We start from the raw sequence: 9,550 nt of genomic DNA, 5'->3' as shown, positions 1-9,550 counted from the left end.
AAAGACCAAAATGTTAGTTATTGGTCCATCTAAATGCCGTGACTTGTTCTCAAAAAAATCTGTCCTCACTAACACACGCTAAGAATATTACCATTAAGTCCGGACTATAGAGCGCATCTGATTATAAGCCGCACCCACCACATTTTAAAAAGAAAACCGATTTTGTATTTACACAAGCCGCACCTGTATATAAGCCGCATGCGCCCACATTATAAAAAAATGTAACACAAACACGTCAAGTTAACCCAGACCCGACTTTAAGTCCCGCGATTGAAACTGAATGTCCTTCATTACAGTACACAGTCCAAAAATCACAGCCGGCAAAATGAACAGAAAATGATACTGGTACTTAAGGTTTGATGCAGACCTGCAGAATCCGGGTCCCATTGAAAGTAATCCAAGGAAAAAAGTGTATATTTCCAAAGGTAAGGGTGGGAAAAATATATATCCACTATTGTCCGCCATATCCACAAACACTCACCTTTACCGGTCCCCACTTTCCGGTTTTTTCGCCCCTTCTTTTTTATTCGCCCGTGCGAAACATATCAGAAAAAGTGTCTGAAATAAAGACATTACAAAAATATACAGTTGCAAATACATATTATACATGGGTTACACAAAATTACAAAGAAAGACGGTACACCGAGAGAGTTTTCAAGGCTTTAATAATAATAATGTAACTTTCGTCCCAAACGGTGCATGTGACAGGGCACTTAATGGTAGCAACACACTAGCAACACGCTCGCAACACAGTAAACGGGTCTGTGAAAAAAGTTTTACCTTACTTGTAAATATCACGGTAAACCGTCCTCATCTTCCTCCTTAGAACTGAAGCCATCAAAGTCGTCTTCGTCACATGACCCCGACTTTAGCTAACCTGCATTGGCTCCCTGTTAGCTTATGATGTTATTTTAAGGTTCTGTTGGTGTTATACAAAATCATGCATGGACTTGCTACCTCATATCTTTCTGATTTAATTTCGCCCTATGTTCCGGTCCGGAGCCTTCGCTCTGAAAACGCTGGTCTACTAGTGATCTCAAGAGCCAAGAAGAAATCAGAAGGTTCGATAGCACTCTCAACTCTGTGGAATGCTCTTACCCCTGAGATTCGATCTGCAACCTCAGTGAAAATGTTTAAATTTAAGTTTAAAACACACTTGTATTCTATAGCTTATAAATTACCTATATTTGTCACAGACCGGAACGGACACAGGACTCAATCGCATGCGTTTCTCAGATTTTATTGAAAGAGAGTGAGAGTAAGGCTTGCTTGATTGCTTGATCCGAAGACTGGCGGAGAGCGGGATCGAGCAAGGCGGGGGTGACACTTCCGTGTCGGAAGAAGGCAGGCGGGAATGGCACGTCGTTTGACCAGGGCTGGAGATCAAAGGCGATGTCGAGTTCGTAATAGCAGTCGTAGGCAGGCGGCAGGCAAAACAGGCGTAGTCAGGTTCGGAAACGGGTCGAAAAACGGGAATCAGGCAGGAAACGGGTTTTAACAGGGAAGAAGTCGGACAGGAACGCTCACTGAGTGGAACACAACAGCTTGCAACGATCTGACAAAGTTTAAACTGCAGTCAGGGGCTTAAGAAGGGTGTGGCCACCAATCAGCTTTTATGGGCTGTTGGCGGCAATCAAGCTGCCACAGGTGTTCCAAACAGGGCAACCATGACACTATTTTATGTTGACAATATCTGTATTATTTGCCCTCAGGTAGGTTTTAGATCAGGGGATGGTGTCCATAGTCTGTGGTTTGCAATAATCTTTGGTATGTGCAGCCCTTTGAGACTCCTTGTGATTATGGGCTTTAAAAAAAAATATTGACTTAGTAACCGCACCCTTTAGGGTAGATCCATGTTCGTAACCTCGGATATTTAATCCGAGGTTACCAAAGAGGAGGTCTTCGAGAACAGGTTGGAATTTCTTATCCGAGGTTCAGGCTCTCTTCTTATCTTCTTGCAGGTTCAAAATCCATTGATGCCTTATCTCCTTATTTTGAGTATGTACTAAACTATAAAGTTAACACTAGGCTGTTTACAAAACATTGTATGTATTGTACAGAATTTCTGTCATCGTATACTGCAGTCCACACAATACTCTCACCAGTTTTTTTTAGTATCTCAAATATAATCTGTCTCTAAGTTTACTCTTGTCCAAAGGATTAGTTTGCACTAAGTTTTGTTTTGAACTGAAATTGAAATGAAGTTAAGATTTTAATTGTGATACTTATGTAATTTATCCTTATCCTAAGGGTAAGAATTGGTAGCTAATGATAATGTTTTTACACTTTAATTGTGATTGCACTTTAATGACCAGCTCAGTAGCCTAGATGGTAAGGCGCCCGCTTTGAGACTGGGAGGTCGGTGGTTCGCGCCCCGGCCGAGTCATTCCTAAGACTTAAAAAGTGGTCGGCGGCGCCCTCTGTTGGCTGCGGCTGCATCGGCTCGCTACAACGGGTCAGGTGCAATCGACATTTCGTTCTGTGTACATTGTTACACAGAATGACAATACAAGGAAATTATTATTATTATTATTATTATTATTATGTATGTTTAACAGTTCTAGGCAGATAATGTCATGAACCGGAACAGGAGGAGGACCCAGGTGCGTAACGTTTCTCACACAAGCTTTATTTCACGGGAAATGAACAATAACACAAACGCCAGTGATTCGGCAATCGCTGAGCAGAAGAAGAAAGAAAGAAGTCTGGCGTGGATCAAGTGGAAGCCAGAGACCAACGGGATCGATACCAGTTACATGAGCCGATACCAGACAGATGAAGTTGATACCGGACAGAACGGGACTGACAGGATTGATAACAGAGATAGGAGACAGGAGAAAGAGATCAGACAGAATGAGATACACGGGAACGATACCAGACACTGGAGACCGGAGACCGATATCAAAACAGGACGGGATCGAAATTGAACAGGACAAACTAGACGGGAACGAAACTGGAGATCAATAATAAACAGGACAAAATAGACGGGAATGATCTTGGACAGGGGCAGCACGGCGGCGCAGTGGTTAGCGCGTGTGCGGCACAGTTCTAAGGTCTTAGGAACCTCCTGTGTGGGTTCGAATCCAGCTACCGGACTTCCTGTGCGGAGTTTGTAGGTTCTCCCCGTGCTTGCGTGGGTTTCCTCCGGGCACTCCGGTTTCCTCCCACATTCCAAAAAACATGCATTTCAGGTGGATTGGCCGGTCCAAATTGTCCCTAGGTGTGACTGAGCGAGTGAGTTGTCTGTTCCTGTGTGCCCTGTGATTGGCTGGCAACCAGTTCAGGGTGTCCCCTGCCCACTGCCCAATGATTGCTGGGATCGGCTCCAGCACCCCCGCGACCCTACTGAGGATAAGCGGTGCAGCTGATTAGATGAGATGAGATGAGATACCGGACAGGGTACACAAACAGAACACCGGACAGAATCACAACACACATCTTGCGAGTGCAGAGGTTCGTTGACGGACTGACAAAGGGTGGGTGAGTGCACTGAGTTTAAATAGGAGGAAAGCTAATCAGTCAACGAGCCGCAGCTGACGCCAAAAGGGCGGGGCCAATTGGGCACCATGGGCAACCGTGACAGATAATTACAGTAAGAGCAAAAGACTTTCTGGTCTTTATTAAAAAATCGTTGTCTGTCTGTAATGCTCATTCTTCAAAACAATTCAGAACCAGGAAAATGTGTTAACAAGCTAAAACAAAAGTCTGGATCTGGTCCTCAAACTGAGTGTTGGAGTCTGGCGCACCTCCGTCCACCAGAGGGCGCCAAAGCGGTCTGTTATTTAGACAGGTGTGTCCAATCACCCCACACCTGTCCTTAATAAGCCAGAACCTTCATAAGGACATTTTAGACAGCACCCAGTGTCGGCAGAGTTTCATTTTCCACAGTCAAGATCACCATCACCTTTTTTCCAGTGTCATCGTGATTTGTGAGTTTTTCTTTTGTAGAGAAATAGCTGGAAATTGCATTTATATCATTTACATCTAATTTAGTGATTACCGATTCGATCAGCAGCTTCGACATAGCCTCATAGCATTTAACATGAAGGAAGAAATACTCTAAACATTTTTTGTAATTTAATCTTCAAATCATCGATTTTTCAGTTCATTGATATGGATAATAACTGATAAGTCCACAAGGAAAAAAATGGAGACACACAAATAAATAATGGATGTGTTTGATTTTTAGAAGTACGTTTATTTGCATGACAAAATAAAAACATTGTTGACTAGAGAAACTCGCATTTGTAATTTACAAAGGAGAAACCATGTCGGAAAAAATTGATTAAGAAAAAAAAACCTCAGTTTATTTGGCAACAGTTAGCGTTTTGCTAGGTACCTCTGTCAGAAAATCTCTCGAAATGAGCATTTTATAATCCGGAATCTTCAAACATTGGCCTGTGAGATCACAAAGATTTTTATTCAAATCGAAAACATTGTCAGTCTGCTCCTGTAATCTAATCATCCAATAGAACAACATAGTTGTCTTGTAGCATGTGAAACTTGAGTCCATAGACGGAATTCGTTTGTGTGTGGGGGGCAAAGTTTCTGCCGCAGGGGGATTCTGTAATATGTAGAGAATATCTTTGCATTTTTTTATTTCTGGTTCTGATTTTTTGTTTTTGACTATTTGTCTGATATTTTCTTTGTTTATATATTTTATCTGTTTTTGAGTACCTTGCCGTGGCTCAGGAGGTAGAGCGCTCGTCTTGGGATCAAGGGATCCCAGTTCGAATCCCGGCTCCGTGTTACATGTCGAAGTGTCCTTGGGTAAGACACTGACCCCTAATACCCCCAATAAGCAGGTTAGCGCCTTACATGGCTGCAAGGCCGCTATTGGGAAATGTGGAGCACATTGTAAAGCGCTTTGGGAAGTCATTGACTTGAAAAGCGCTATATAAATGCAGATCATTTCATTTCATTTCATTTACTTCTTGCATTTGGGTTCACCGGGAATCACAACACTGAACTGAACATCCCCAGGCTTAACATTCAAAATGTTTTTCTCTTTTTAAAACATTTGTATGTATCTGAATGATCACATCTCGGGGACAAAACTCTTTGCAATAAATGTTAACAAAAAATGTTCGATCTTTACAACCATGAAAAAACTAAATAGAATAGAATATACCTTTATTGTCATTGTTACAAAATGGGTTAACATATTGTGACGAGATTGGGCATGTCACTCCAGATTCACACACTCACAGTGAGGTAAAGAAACCAAGAAGATGAGGAACAGAGAAGATAAGGTTATAAAACAAGGAGGATAAGGTTATAGTTATATATAATATGCATTTGGTGCAAAAAATAGTCAGCATAGTGCAAAAAGTCAACATTGTGCAAGTTGAGCAGTAAACATAGTGCAGTCAACATTGTGCAAGAAACATAGTCATGATTACCATTTTATGTTCGTATGAGGTAGTGTGTTTGCAAGAGTTTTCAGTTTTTTGTGTGGTGTGTGTTTAGGGTAGTAATGGCTCTGGGGAAGAAACTGTCTCTGAGTCTGTTTATTTTTGTTTTGTGTGACCTGTAGCGCTTGCCGGAAGGCAACAGGTCAAAGGAAACATCTGCTCTGCTGAGGTAGCGAGAGCAGGCAATGTCCTCTAGACTGGGCAGAGAGCAACCGACGCTTTTCTGGGCTGTTTTGATGACCCTCTGGAGTGTTTTCCTATCTGCTGCTGTGCACCCAGCATACCACACCGTAATGAAGTACGTTAGAATGCTCTCCACTTGGGCTTTGTAAAAGCACACCTGCAGCTGCTGTTTTAGATGCTTCTTCCTGAGCACTCTCAGGAAATGTAGTCGCTGCTGGGCCTTCCCTACCTCGCTCTGGTGTTTGCAGACCAGGAGGAGTCGTCGGAGATGTGCACACCCAGAAATTTGCAAGAGTAGACTCTCTCTACGCAGTCTCCTTTTATGATGAGTGGTGCTGGATTCCTGCCATTCCTTCTGAAGTCCAGTATCAGTTCTTTTGTTTTCGTGGTGTTCAGTATGAGGCGGTTTTTCGAACACCACGTTGACAGTGACGAATACCGAGTCTAGAATTACGGAGAGAGCAGGGGCCCTTTCCGCGCACTTCCTCCTGACTATAATCCTGGCACAAAATCAAATCCCACCTCCATACTGAACCTAGATAATTGCAGACAGGGGTCTGATAAGCCCCCTGTAATGGAACTCTGTCAATCAGTTCATGCCATATACCCCCACTCTTCTCTTGGGTGTTTGCTCAAATTGAATGAAGAAATCCAGGAGCCACTGACATTTAGGGCTACAGCTCGGCTGATTGTGAAAAGAATGTTCCGCTTTAATTTCATTAACAGGGGAAAGTAAAAGCAAATTTGCCGTATGAAAAGCAATTATGGCGCCGCTGACTGGAGCTTTTATGTCGGGGAAAAGGTCCTCGTCTCATTGTCTTACCATTTCCCTCAATTTATTACCTGGGCATTTATTATGCAAGGAAAACAGAATTCAACACCAGGTAATTATTCCATCTCAAGGTCAAGATGATCCAAAGCACCCGGTTTTATATGCTGCATTTTTAGATGGCATCAAAAACTGGATGTGAAGGTGTGGACCACCAGAGGTCGTTTTCTCATAGAACGAAGATTGCGGAACGGAATCCGGTAACTTACCACCCAGCCGTAGTGCCTCATGGGAAGATCTCATCTCATTAGCTGCACCGCTTATCCTCTGTAGGGTCGTGGGGGTGCCGAAGCCCATCCCAGCCAGCAGTGGGCAGGGGACGCCCTGAACTGGTTGCCAGCCAATCGCAGGGCACACAGGGACAGACAACTCATTCACACCTAGGGACAATTTGGACCGGCCAATCCATCTGAAATGCATGTTTTTAGAATGTGGAGGAAACCCACGCAAGCACAGGGAGAACATGCAAATTCTGCACAGGAAGTCCGGTAGCTGGACACACATTCCAAAGACATGCATTTCAGGTGAATTGGCCGGTCCAAATTGTCCCTAAGAGTGACTGAGCGAGTGAGTTGACTGTCCCCGTGTGCCTTGCGATCGTCTGGCAACCAGTTCAGTGTGTCCCCTGCCCACTGCCTGATGATTGCTGGGATGGGCTCCTGCAATGATGAGTCCAACAGTGCCATCTGCTGGTATGGGGTGGGGTTTGGTTTTGGCTTCTGACATGTGACCGGGAGGCGAATGACTAGGGTGGATGGTGTTATGAGCGCTCTGCAGGAAAGCTAGAGCTCTTGTATGTGATAGGAATGAGTGGAGAGGTATTGTGAAAGGATAGTGGGAATGGTCAACAATTAAGGACTACTCAATTCCCAAGGCTATAACTGACCATGTTAGACAGATGAAAGTAAATGCAACTGTACTCTTCTGGTTTGCAGTATTTAGTGACATTTTTACAAAAGGACTCTGCTCGCACCTTGTTTTGTAAACAATATTCACACAAATGAATTGAATTTGCGTGTGTATTTTCTGTAAAGCCCTTTGAGACTCAAACAAAACTGGACTGGATGTTTAGACGTGTTCTAAGGGATGGGCAGGGAAAGTGTATGATGCGGCAGGGGTAAACCAGTGAAAGCTGTCGGGCCCTGCTTTTGAACAGAAGAGTGTGTTGAGAGACATGGCGGCTTTCTTGTGTCTCGTTTCATGTGGAGGGAGGAAAGCATGACCGAGTTGGGTGCCGAGGTGCCTAACTTGTTTGGTGTCTTGATTACTAATGTGACTCAGCTGTGCCCGCTCCTTTGGCGCCAACTACTGCGGGTTCTGATTGGCTCCCGATCACTATCTGAACCCAGTCCTGTCTGTCCCGTTTTGTCAGTCAGTCTGCGAACCTCAGTAAACACTAGGCAAGCCTTTTTTGACCCTGACTCCCGCCTGTTCCGTTTTTTGCTCCCGTCTGTACCCAGCTTCGACCCGTTTTTAATCCTGACCACGTCTGTTCTCCCGTTCCTGCTTTTGACCTCTTTTGGTCCCTGACTATGTCTTCTCTCCTATTCTGGCTTACTACTGACTTCGAACCCCGACCATATTTTTGCTTCTACGACCAGCTTTTTCCATCCCTGCCATCGCTCGCCACGGAAGATCTACTTCCAGAGCGTCTTGCTTCCCGCGAACAACGAATCGTGGGCGCAAGTGGGTCCTGTCTCCGTTCTGGTCTTGACAGTTTGGGTGTTTGGGCATTTGGGTTGGCCATGGTCCAAAAATTATGTTTTTGCTACTTTTTCCCCATTTTTTTTTTTCATTTTCTTTTTTTTTTTTGTATGTGTATATCTTGCTGTCGGTCACCCCTCTCGAGGGATATGACCAGAGTAGATAGATATAGATAGATGAATTGCATTGCTGTGGAGAGCAGATGCAGAGTGAGGCATGTAATTCTCTTGCCTCATGGCAGAGGGCGATAGTGAGGCTTAAAATCCCGATTGGCACACACCTCTACCCCAAACAATATATTTAGTGATTGTGTTGGCAAGCTTAACAGCAAGTGCAGCGATTTCTTGTTCCATGTACTTCTTTTCATAATCTTTTGATGCTTTCAATCACAAAAAGCAGTGAATTGACTTCATGTATAGGTTAAGGTGAGACAATAAAACGTTTTTATTTCATTGCTATAGTTCATTTATCACTTTGCTTGCTCAGACAATGGTTAATAAGATTTTGGTTTATTCAGTTTTAAATTTGACTGTCACTGTTGCAAATCGGCATCAGTAAAAGTCAGTTTGAATCCCCGCAAGCGACAACAGAAAACAGAAATACGCTGAGCCGCTAAAAAGAGCAGCCAACTGGGTTTGTTCAATTAGTTAGCCGCTAAGTGGCTAACTTAGCAGTAATCGGTAACATCTAATAAAAAGACTAGTGAAAGCTTTCCTGTGACAAAACAGCGATATTCACAAGCTTTGGAAGGCATGTTACACCAAGACTCGGCAAGCTAACAAAAACAACAGCAGCTAGCAATAGTCAAGTAGCTAACATTAGGCTAGCATGCAAAACAATATAAATAATGGATAGTAAAAGCTTTGGAGAGCGAAGTAGTGATGACACACTTTAGATAATATCTGTGAAACTATTAAAGAACATGTCACGACGGTGAGTGCGCCAAAGCCTGTAATCAAGACTACTAGTGATTCTGATGACATACGAAAAGACGTCATTATCACACTATATTTACACACGGTACCAAAAACAAGAGAACAAACGAAACAGAAAGGAGTCCAGAAAGATTAAACGAAAGTAAAAAAAAAAAAAAAAAACACGCCCTTTGAAACATCTGGTGTATCTGATAATGAATCAGACATTGTTTATTTGTATCTTTGCTCCCTAACAATTAGAATAGAATAGAATAGAATAGAATATGCCTTTATTGTCATTGCTACAAATGGGCTAACATATTGTGACAACGAAATTGGGCATGACACTCCAGTTTTACACATTCATAGTGAGGTATGAGCAAGAAGATAAAGGAACAGAGAAGATAATGTTATAAGACAAGGGGGATAAGGCTATAGTTATAATTTACATGGTATTTACACAAGAAATGTCGGCATGTGGGATGTTACATACAGGGTTGTCGTGA

At 43.1% G+C, this 9,550-nt stretch overlaps 1 long non-coding RNA gene across 1 annotated transcript in view; it reads left to right on the top strand.

Annotated features, from left to right (window-relative positions):
* The first annotated feature begins 3,873 nt into the window (after positions 1–3,873).
* LOC148348774 (uncharacterized) overlaps positions 3,874–9,550 on the top strand; it is a 99,612-nt gene continuing 93,935 nt past the window's right edge. Inside the window, exon 1 of the long non-coding RNA XR_015847753.1 lies at positions 3,874–3,929. This is a non-coding gene — a long non-coding RNA (uncharacterized LOC148348774). The remainder of the gene's footprint in view (positions 3,930–9,550) is intronic.

Source organism: Urocampus carinirostris, chromosome 18, assembly GCF_059441175.1.
Source record: "Urocampus carinirostris isolate Australia breed hairy pipefish chromosome 18, RoL_Ucar_1.0, whole genome shotgun sequence".
Classification (NCBI taxonomy): Eukaryota; Metazoa; Chordata; class Actinopteri; order Syngnathiformes; family Syngnathidae; genus Urocampus; species Urocampus carinirostris.
Note: the sequence above shows the minus strand (reverse complement) of the source record. Positions and strands in the feature narration are given on the sequence as shown.